The sequence below is a fragment of the Juglans regia genome, unplaced genomic scaffold (genome assembly GCF_001411555.2).
Source record: "Juglans regia cultivar Chandler unplaced genomic scaffold, Walnut 2.0 Scaffold_5175, whole genome shotgun sequence".
Lineage (NCBI taxonomy): Eukaryota > Viridiplantae > Streptophyta > Magnoliopsida > Fagales > Juglandaceae > Juglans > Juglans regia.
The window spans coordinates 1-203 of NW_023360029.1; the positions used below are offsets into that span (position 1 = coordinate 1).

General features: G+C 49.3%; 1 pseudogene; it reads left to right on the forward strand.

Annotated features, from left to right (window-relative positions):
* The first annotated feature begins 9 nt into the window (after positions 1–9).
* Positions 10–128, forward strand: LOC118345839 (annotated as a pseudogene).
* The last annotated feature ends 75 nt before the right edge of the window (positions 129–203 follow it).

The window sequence follows — 203 nt, forward strand, 5'->3', positions numbered from 1 at the left end:
TAGTTTGATGGGTGCGATCATACCAGCACTAATGCACCGGACCCCATCAGAACGCTGCAGTCAAGCTTGCTTGGGCGAGAGTAGTACTAGGATGGGGGACCTCCTCGGATGTCGTCGTGTTGCACCCCTCGTTTTTGTTTTTTCCGCATTGCGAGAGGAATTTACAAGAAGGACAACTTGGGAGTTGATTTTTAGGAAAATCG